This window comes from Primulina tabacum, chromosome 2 (assembly GCF_025594145.1).
Source record: "Primulina tabacum isolate GXHZ01 chromosome 2, ASM2559414v2, whole genome shotgun sequence".
Lineage (NCBI taxonomy): Eukaryota > Viridiplantae > Streptophyta > Magnoliopsida > Lamiales > Gesneriaceae > Primulina > Primulina tabacum.
In genome coordinates, this window is record NC_134551.1 from 54275146 (window position 1) to 54286487 (window position 11342).

Here is an 11342-nt window from a genome sequence, read left to right on the forward strand (position 1 = left end):
GAAGCAAGCACATGTGGACGGACAAAGAGCAATATTCATAATTTCATATTAGAGGTTTAGAGCTGACATTTGCACTGCATCGGATAGTTACATTTTTCAAGTCCGGGGCATCTTTTCTTAGTGCAGAACTCCTATACATCGAATGTTTTAACAACCATCATGATGACTAAAACAACACCATGTACCAAAAAGGGTAAAGAGCTGACCTTTTAAAGCTCCTAGGAACACTTTTCATCGTAAGATGATTCACTATTCGCCGCAGCTAAACAGCCTAAGCAAGAAGGATCCTCGAGATTTTGTTTAACAGTGTAGCAAAAACGTCAGACCATCCGATTTCAGACCCACTTGCCGAACTTCTTCTTTTCCAGAAAGCAACCCGTCCACATAGCCTTCTCTGAAATGGGTTTCCTCTAAATTAAGAGAGGATTCGAATATGGCTTCAAATGAGTCGATTCTTCCCACGTCTCGAATTGGTCTTATTTTTATTTTTTTACGTTCACTACTCACTTTTGCTTCGACCAATATTCAACTCTTGGGTTAGTTCGATGTTTGATCCAAAATGCATGACCATTGGATCAAAAAAATGAATAATATTAAAACATCAGTTTAAATACACGAATTGTTAGAGTAGGTGCCCGGCAAGCCAACTTGTGGCTAGGGTTTTTATTGACTCTAATGCATAACAATCTTTATTTTAATAATATTTTACGATTTTATTCGATTATAACATTATACTTTATCTGTATACTCATGCAAGCTGCATAGATAAAGTCCTTGAATATACAATAGGTACCACGAGGTCTGCGTCACAACGTAAGATCATGAAACTCATTAGGAAGTGTACCGTATATTCTAAACATGTTCCTAGTCGATTCAGCCGCCTAAAACAAGGATAAAGATCGCTCAAGCTTGAGACTAGCATTTGTGGTGTAAACGCCATGTTTCATTGGCAAGGGCATGGAGATGTCCATTCACACAGATGGGTGATCATGTGATGATGCACTGAACAACCCTCATTCAGACTATCCAAGTGGTTCTCACTTATCGAGTGGAATAGTCCGCTGTTATGGTTGTACACCATTAGTCCCTTGACCCGGGATAATGTAGGGGCTATACGTACTAGCATGCACTTTGATCCGTTTACCGACTCTGTGGGGACCCGAACTTAATTCAATTTTTAATCACTTTCTGGGAATAATTAATCAGTTACAATAAACAGGGTCTAAAATTTTTTTTTAAAATACGAGAGTACGCAACATATGAAATAAGTCATATCTCATTTACAAGATCACTATTCAGATCTAAGTACAAGTCCTGTACAATCATAAATCATAATAACTACTGTTTCTTCACTACATCTCAGGTGATATAACAGATATACTCCTAAGTCCGGATCTCCACGCTAACTGTCTTCTCTCATCCTCTTCTTGACCCTGATCCAGCCCCACCTGTTGTCATGCACACATACAAAACAAGACAACAGCCGGATAACTCCAGTGAGAATAAATCCCAGTATAAACAATGTAAACATGCAATCATATAAAAACATATACAAAAGCATATAACAGTTATCATTAACATGTAGCAAATCAACAAACATGAATGATATAAAACGGTAGATCAACTAGTCATCACAGACTCGACTCAAACAACGCGTCGTCTCAGACTCGACTCAACTCTAACCTAGGGATCCCAATGTCTGGATATTGATAATTGTATCGAATCTTAGTCGATAGGAATGAATCAACCCTAAACGGCATCGATATAATTCATATATCCAGTGTCTGGGCGAAACAGCCGGAGAATTGACGAATCAGTCAAGAATTAAGCGAATCAGCCAATAATTAGACGAATCAGCCAGTAATTAAGCGAATCAGCCAAAGTTTAGACGAATCAGTCGATAATTAGACGAATCAGCCAATAACCAGACGAATCAGCCGGTGACTAGGCGAATCAGCCAATGACTAAACGAATCAGTAGTCAATACATGCAGTGGCTATAAATCAATAGACTACAAACATCAATATCATCAATTACAAATATCAATGCAATAAACTAAGTATGTGATTTAGGAAAACTCGAGTCAAACCTCACTCGAGTTGTGCAATCCCAACTCAACATTAATTTATACCTTTCTTTCTGATACTCTGACTCTGTCGAAGTCTCGAACTCCAAGTCTGTCAATACTCAATCTGACAATAACAATATTGAGGGTACGACATCAATACACCACTCAATCAATACTGGATATAATTAGAATTCAATCAAATTCTGTTTCAACAATATAATGTCATCATTTCAATATATCCAGCACTACCATATCAGTCAGATATCAATTCCAACACCTCATACTCAATAACAATTCAATTCTGATATCAAATCGACTCCAAAACTATTCCGAAAATCATAACAATTTCATGTGGTATTTGTTCTCCAGTCCGGTTTCGATTATACGATGTCTAACATGACAAGAACATCATATATGAATCATATCAGATTTTGACAATAACATAATTTCAAATAATATCAAAACGTAGCAAAACTTACGTCCAGTTGTAGCCTACGTCGATAGGAACTCAATACCGAAGTCGGATTCAAAATCGGACGGCCGGATTTCTCCTAGACGGCGTAGAGATTTCTTTCTTTCTCTGAAGCTTTCCCTTTCTTCGTTTTCTAGTTCTGAAGAATTAAGATGTACATATATATATATATATATATATACATCCACGCACATGCAATAAGCCAAGTGGCTCGGTGTGCCTACTGCACGTCTCGCGCATATGCGCGACTAATATCGGCGCATATGCGCGAGACCTACGGGTCTCGTGGATAAGCTTCTCGGCAGCTCGCGCATATGCGCGCACCTCTTCCGTGCATATGCGCGAGGAATTCTTCACAACTCTCGGGTACCCTCGCGCATGTGCGCGAATCCAAGTCGCGCATGTGCGCCCAACTCTCTGGACCTCTCGCGCATGTGCGCGTATACAAGTCGCGCATGTGCGCCCAGTGTTCTGTCCCGCATCATGGGCTTCCGCACTACTCGCGCATATGCGCGCTTACTCTTCGCGCATATGCGCGAGACCTTCGGCTCTCGCATCAACAATCTTACATGCAAACTTTCAATTCGTGTCTCGATTAGCCCTTTCATAATCGTCTCGATTAAAATCAATAATCGTAATTTAACACGATATAAAATCTCGGGCATTACATTTCCCCCTTCCTAAGATACGATTTCGTCCCCGAAATCACAGGCAATCAATCGTATCAATAAGAAGGTATATAGAAGAAGCTAAGTAAACCACTCACCTTAGTGACATAAAACTGGGAACCTCTGTCTCATCTCAGACTCAGTTTTCCAAGTAGCTTTTTCAATGTCATGTTAACTCCACCAAACTTTCACAAGTGGAATAGTCTTCGTTCTGAGCTACTTTTCCTTCCGATCAAAAATCTGAATCGGTTTTTCGAAATAACTCAATGTCTCATCCAACTCGGCCTCATTTGGTGGGATGACATGTGAAGCATCAGACAGGTATTTTCGCAAGAACAAACATGAAAAACGTCCTGTATCCCATATAATGAAGGCGATTAAAGCGAGTCGATAGGCACAATCTCCTATCTTCTCAAAAATCTCGTATGGCCCAATATATCATGGAGATAGTTTCCCTTTCTTGCCAAATCTGACAACTCCTCTCAAAGGTGAAATTTTCAAAAATACTCGGTCACCAGTCTCAAATACCAACGGTCGTCGTCTGACATTGGCATAATTGGCTTGTCTGTCTTGGGTTGCCTTTATTCTCTTTTGAACTAGCTTCACTTTTTCAATCATATCTCTAGTCATATCAGGTCCAGTCTCAGGAACCTCAGAGATATCATTCTAATAAAGAGGAGATCGACACCTCTTTCCGTACAACGCTTCGAAAGGAGCCATCTCAATACTCGTTTGATAGCTATTGTTGTACGAAACTCACCAAGTGGCAATATATCTTGCCAGCTAGTGCTAAAATCAAACACTGCTGCTCTCAGCATATCTTCCAATGTTTGGATCGTCCGCTCAGACTATCCATCGGTCTATGGATGATATGCAGTACTAAAATATAACTTCGTATTCAAAATCTGCTATGAATTCTGCCAGAAGTGCGATGTAAACCGAGGATCATGGTCTGCTACAATCGACTTCGGCACTCTATGCAGTCTACCTACCTCTATGACATAAATCTCAACCATCTAGTCATGTCTGTACGTCATCTTGTACAGAATAAAGCATGCGGATTTGGTCAATCTGTCAATTACAACCCAAATCGCATCGCAACCTCTGGAGGAACATGGTAACTGCGTCACAAAATCCATGAAAATGTGATCTCATTTCCATTCAGGAATGGACAAACTCTGTAACAATCCTCCGGGTTTCTTTCACTCAGCCTTTACCTGTTGGCAATTCCGACATTTGGCTACAAATTTAGCAATATCAGCTTTCATTTGTTTCCACCACAACTGTCTTTTCAAATCATTATACATTTTCCTGCCACCAGGATGAATACTGAACCGAATGTTGTGCGCTTCTGATAGTATCTATCGTTTCAACTCCGAAATATTTGGCACAACAATACAATTATTTACATACAGAACATTGTCACGAACCTGGTACTCGGATCGATGTCTTGCTCTAACCCTCGCTATCTAGTTCTGTACATTCTGATCAACTTTCTGAGCTGCTTATATTTCAAAATCAGCTCTGGGTCGGACTGTACAATATAAATTCCCCCACTGTCTACTATCTGATTCAAACACGGAATTAGAACAACCGCAATATTCAATCAGATTCAAAACATCACTCATCGGTACTGATCTGCTAAACTCATAAAACCGCAAATATCTAACACTGATATCCATCTCGGCCAACTAATTACGGTTTAATTCTGCTAAAATCAATAGATACATCATCTTCAGATATAACATACCCTGAATGCAATCTGTCTCAATCAGGATTCACCAATTCAACAGTTTCTGATATCAAGTCAAGGTTAAAATCAATCTCTCTGACTGAAATCAAATCTAAAGTCTTATATGGGGAAACATCAATAACTTTCATATCATTGATAAATCAGCCAATGATAGACTCAACTTCAGTAAATCAACTGAATACATAAGGAGTCTCTCTGCTCCTTTCTGTAATAATCAAATCATAGGTAGTACGAATTATCAAAGGAATTCTCAATCTAGAATCCTTATCGTACAATATTCATCCTTTGGCCATCTCAGGTTCGATTCTCACCATCTTCTGGAACTAATCTAGGGTAGCTCTATACTTGGTCAGCATATCAATATCAGTAATGCAGTCCCAAAATCAGATAACACTAGTATAATACCAGCTACCAGACGATCTAACTCAATCTCATTCTCATCCTATTGTAGTATACGATATTTTACAGAGTTCACTGCTATAAAAACTCTCCCCAACCAGTAAAGAGATATACTACAGTAGATAAAAATTCAACAGGTAATGCATAACTCAATGCAAATCGTTCAAAAATAAACGTATGGGAAGCATCCGTATTCATCAATACAAAAGCAGGATAACTACATCAAGAACAGTTACCTGCAACATCATTATCTGGTGCTTCCTGAGCCTGCTCCTCAGTCAAAGCAAATACTCTGGCCTGCTGTCTAGGAGGCTGGCTAACTGTCTGACTTCCTCCTGGCCTCTGCTGTGACTGAGATGGTGCTGGCTGGAATGAATGAACAGCAGCTGATCGTCTACTCCACTGTGCCGTTGATCCAGATGATTCGGTTCCCTGGGATCTTTGAGAACCCTTCTGTGGACACACTCTGGCAAAATGTCCCTGTTGTTTGCAGAAGTGGCAACTACCAAGTTCTCCTTGGCATTGCTCAGTGGAATGTCTCCCTCCACAATTTCCGCAGTAAGCTCCGGTGTAACTCTGTTTGGAACCACTGGAGCTAGAAGAACTGCCGCCAAACTTCTTAAACTGCTTTCCTCTAGCCTTCAGAAAATCTTTATTTCCACCACTGCTACTATCACTCTCGAATCGAGGAGATGGTTGCTGTGGTTTCGGTGCGGGAGGAACATCTGCAGCTCCTCTCTGCCTTATCAGGCCCGCTTCAGCGCCCTTTGCTCTATTCATGGCATCAGCAAAGTTATTCGGTCGCCCTGTGTTCACCAATGTAAATATATCGGGATTCAAGCCATTGATGAACTGATCAGCAACAGCTTCGTCATTTCCAGCCACATGTGGAGCAAACTTCAACAAGGTAGAGAACTTGGTCACATATTTTTCAATGTTCAGCTGACCCTGTCTCAAATTGGCAAACTCCGCCCCCTTGTCTTTCCTGTACGACACTGGGAAATTTTTTTGATAAAACTCAGTTTTAAATACATCCCAAGTAATAGTCGTACCTCGATGCTCCAAGGCCCTCTTCATCGTAATCCACCAGTTTTTTGCGACATCCAGCAACTGGTGCCCAATCAACTTAATTCGGCGCTCATCACTGTAATCCAGTGAATCAAACAGCATCTCAATGTTATCTAACCAACTCTCACATTCAACTGATGTCTCAGTACCCTTCAGAGTCGGTGGTTTGAATGACTGAAACCTTTTCAATAACGTTTCCATCGGAGTTGCTGTCACATCCATTGGAGGATTCGATGTGCTACCCTGTTATGGTATTCTTCGAGGAGGCATATCTGATAATCAAATGGATTAGTACCCCAATCCAATAAACCTGTTTCACTTCAGTTCCCTCCTCCGATCATCTTACTGCTGATCGAGAATCGGTTCAAATTCGTTCCCAATAATACATATTACACAATCAAATCAGATAACTCAAGTAACATGTATTATATAAAGCGGTAAAGCATGCTAGCAATCACAAGCAAGGAAAGAAAACTCAATCAGTCTAAAGGATCTATCGCTCTGATACCACTTGTTGTGGGGACCCGAACTTAATTCAATTTTTAATCACTTTCTGGGAATAATTAATCAGTTACAATAAACAGGGTCTAAATTTTTTTTTTAAAATACGAGAGTACGCAGCATATGAAATAAGTCCTATCTCATTTACAAGATCACTATTCAGATTTAAGTACAAGTCCTGTACAATCATAAATCATAATAACTACTGTTTCTTCACTACATCTCAGGTGATATAACAGATATACTCCTAAGTCCGGATCTCCACGCTAACTGTCTTCTCTCATCCTCTTCTTGACCCTGATCCAGCCCCACCTGTTGTCATGCACACATACAAAAAAAGACAACACCCGGATAACTCCGGTGAGAATAAATCCCAGTATAAACAATGTAAACATGCAATCATATAAAAACATATACAAAAGCATATAACAGTTATCATTAACATGTAGCAAATCAACAAACATGAATGATATAAAACGGTAGATCAACTAGTCATCACAGACTCGACTCAAACAACGCGTCGTCTCAGACTCGACTCAACTCTAACCTAGGGATCCCAATGTCTGGATATTGATAATTATATCGAATCTAAGTCGATAGGAATGAATCAACCCTAAACGGCATCGATATAATTCATATATCCAGTGTCTGGGCGAAACAGCCGCAGAATTGACGAATCAGTCAAGAATTAAGCGAATCAGCCAATAATTAGACGAATCAGCCAATAATTAAGCGAATCAGCCAAAGTTTAGAAGAATCAGTCGATAATTAGACGAATCAGCCAATAACCAGACGAATCAGCCGGTGACTAGGCGAATCAGCCAATGACTAAACGAATCAGTAGTCAATACATGCAGTGGCTATAAATCAATAAACTACAAACATCAATCTCATCAATTACAAATATCAATGCAATAAACTATGTATGTGATTTAGGGAAACTCGAGTCAAACCTCACTCGAGTTGTGCAATCCCAACTCAACATTAATTTATACCTTTCTTTCTGATACTCTGACTCTGTCGAAGTCTCGTACTCCAAGTCTGTCAATACTCAATCTGACAATAACAATATTGAGGGTACGACATCAATACACCACTCAATCAATACTGGATATAATCAGAATTCAATCAAATTCTGTTTCAACAATATAATGTCATCATTTCAATATATCCAGCACTACCATATCAGTCAGATATCAATTCCAACACCTCATACTCAATAACAATTCAATTCTGATATCAAATCGACTCCAAAAATATTCCAAAAATCATAACAATTTCATGTGGTATTTGTTCTCCAGTCCGGTTTCGATTATACGATGTCTAACATGACAAGAACATTAAATATGAATCATATCAGATTTTGACAATACCATAATTTCAAATCATATCAAAACGTAGCAAAAATTACGTCCAGTTGTAACCTACGTCGATAGGAACTCAATACCGAAGTCGGATTCAAAATCGGACGGCCGGATTTCTCCTAGACGGCGTAGAGATTTCTTTCTTTCTCTGAAGCTTTCCCTTTCTTCGTTTTCTAGTTCTGAAGAATTAAGATGTACATATATATATATATATATATATACATCCACGCACATGCAATAAGCCAAGTGGCTCGGTGTGCCTACTGCACGTCTCGCGCATATGCGCGACTAATATCGGCGCATATGCGCGAGACCTACGGGTCTCGTGGATAAGCTTCTCGGCAGCTCGCGCATATGCGCGAGGAATTCTTCACAACTCTCGGGTACCCTCGCGCATGTGCGCGAATCCAAGTCGCGCATGTGCGCCCAACTCTCTGGACCTCTCGCGCATGTGCGCGTATACAAATCGCGCATGTGCGCGTATACAAATCGCGCATGTGCGCCCAACTCTCTGGACCTCTCGCGCATGTGAGCGTATACAAGTCGCGCATGTGCGCCCAGTGTTCTGTCCCGCATCATGGGCTTCCGCACTACTCGTGCATATGCGCGCTTACTCTTCGCGCATATGCGCGAGACCTTCGGCTTTCGCATCAACAATCTTACATGCAAACTTTCAATTCGTGTCTCGATTAGCCCTTTCATAATCGTCTCGATTAAAATCAATAATCGTAATTTAACACGATATAAAATCTCGGGCAGTACAGACTTTATCGAGGGTCATCAGGTGGCGAGGTTGGGTGTAGTTTCGAAATACGTAGGAGCAAATGCATTGTAGTCGGGGATTCATCGTTCGCCTACGGGTGAAGATATCCTATGTGATCTGATGAGTTAATAGTGCAAGGAGTCTCTGGCCAGAGCAAGAAATGTGCTTTAGGAAAAGGTGTTTTCCTAGTTGCACATGCCATGCCACTATTAGTACTCAAAGATACATCACATCGTTATCGAACTCATATGCAACTCTCGATATACCAATGGTTGCAGATTCGATCGGGATATATGTGTTGAAGGGATCGTACTGTACGCTAACCATGACTAAAGGTTCTTGCAGGCACTATCAGTGATACCTAGGGGATCATGGGGCGATGCTACTAGACGCTCTTACCATGATCTGATGGGTGCAATCAGAAATGAGTTCTGACATTCTTGATCAAGGAGTTGATGAAAAGAATTGGGTTAACTAGGGTAAACTCGAATAAGAATAAATGTTATTCTGAATCACATGGAGATGTGAACCCACGGCTAGCTGTATCCCTGAACCATTGAGGGTCACACAAGTATCGGATTCTGTGTTCTCGTTGAGATAGTCAAATTTCAAGGAGTTGGAATTTGGCGACTATAGTTTGATGGAGATTAAACATGAAGCTTATAAAAGGAGTTTATGAGCTGATTCCATAGGATGGAAGAAGTGGAAGTTAGCATTATTGCTAAATAAGAAAGAAGAGTGGAACTGCCTGTTTTGTGAAGGAGTTCACTAAAACTGGCAGCTGCCAATTATGGTAACTGTCATATCTGGTAAGTTCTAAATTTGGTAAATGAAAATTTTGATTTTCGAAATTTTCGATTTTCATTATATGAACAAGATTTGTATCCTTGGTACATCGGCGCTCTCGGATCGTCGTTCGGGGTTATAATGAGTTCGGAATCATTTTTCTTGTGAATTTGGAATTTACTAATTAAATGATTGTGCTAGTAGTGGTGACTACTAACTTGCACAAATTTTCATATATGTTCTAGAGGAGTCTAGAATTAAATTAACCAATGAGTTAATTTATTAATTAAATAATGGTTCTTTAATTTAATTAATATACATGAATATATTTTATATGATTTTAATTATACGAGAGTTTAAATATAATGAAATTATTAGAGTTCTTGTGGGAGATGGACTCTTAATTAGATTAGGAGCCTTACTCTATAAATACACTATTAGGGCTCATTGTTTGATGATGAATTTTTCACACCAAACAAAGCTTTTCTCTCCTCCATCTTTGAAGTTACGGCCATGATGAGTTAAAGCAATCAAGTCATGAAATTAATTATGGATTAATGACTTGATTAGCTTTCTTAATTGTTGATTATGAATCAATTAGTTTCACCAATTTAAAAGAACTCTCGGCCATCTCAAGACTTTGTGAAGAAATAATTTCGGTCCTTTGGTTTCTTCCACGCCGCGCTATACCAACTCCGAATTTTGGAAATTTGGAGGCAACAGTCTCAACACAAAATTGTTTGTGATTTCTAGTGCAATCCAAGCGAGGAACATAGTTTTCGATCGTGGACCTAATTAGGCGATCAAAGGAGGCAAGCCGTTCGTAGAGATTTACAAGAAGAGCTATATCCACTTAAACATCGGAATAGTTTGGAGTCCAGCGTTAAGAACGCAAAAGTATAATTCTAAACATCCTATGGATGTTTTGAACACACGACGCCCAAGAACAAAATATTTTTAAACTTCCGCTGCGTCTTGGGTGCGAGAATACGATGTCCCAACACGAATAGCACATTATCATGATCGATGAAGGTTCATTTATATTTAAATTTAAATTTCATAGTCATTGTCCGACTGCTTTGCACGATCTCTGTGAACTTTTCAATAACTTTTTCCGAGTGCATATTCTAAGTTTGTTCAACGCCTAAAAATCTAACATAGACCAAGCAATGAATTTCTCCTAAATTAACATGTTGTCATCATCCCATATGGTTAATTTTGGGGGAAACGAAACGGAATACAACAATCGATACGCACAAAGAAAGCTGTATAATCCACAGTAAAGTAACAGCAACTAGCTAGTCTTGCTAATCCAGGAGTACTGGCACGATCGGTTTCCACAACAATTGAGAATATTATATGGTTTTGATAGACTTTGAATCTGATTCTTGTCGGAATTGAGAACTTATTCTCCTTCTCATTTCGAGAACGGTGGAACAGTGGTGGGGGTTGCAACAGAGGTAAACTTTTTGTTGAAACAAATCTTCGATGGTAAGTAAT